The following is a 363-nucleotide window of genomic DNA, read 5'->3' on the forward strand; positions in this document are numbered from 1 at the left end:
TCTACTAACAAACTCAATATACTGATAAATTAAAAATGTTCTGAAATTGGAGGTGGGAAAGGGTGGGAGGACATAAGTTTGCACACAGTTGTTTCTTCAGATTAAGACGTACACGAGCTAGTAACTGTAGATGTGTTTTAAATTTGGTGCTATTGGGTTTTAATTGGGAGGAATCCTCTTTTGAGAAGGCAAAACCATTTTAAATTATATTGAAATTATACTACATTCCTATGGAAATGAGAAACTTCATGAGTTTGAATTTTGTTATGCCAGGAACAAGGCTTCCGAAGCTGAAGCTTTACCAATGAACTTCTGTGCCACAAAGGGGAGAAGGGGTGTGGACAGAAACACAGTGACACTGCA

This window comes from Phaethon aethereus (assembly GCF_964289735.1).
Source record: "Phaethon aethereus genome assembly, chromosome: W".
Classification (NCBI taxonomy): domain Eukaryota; kingdom Metazoa; phylum Chordata; class Aves; order Phaethontiformes; family Phaethontidae; genus Phaethon; species Phaethon aethereus.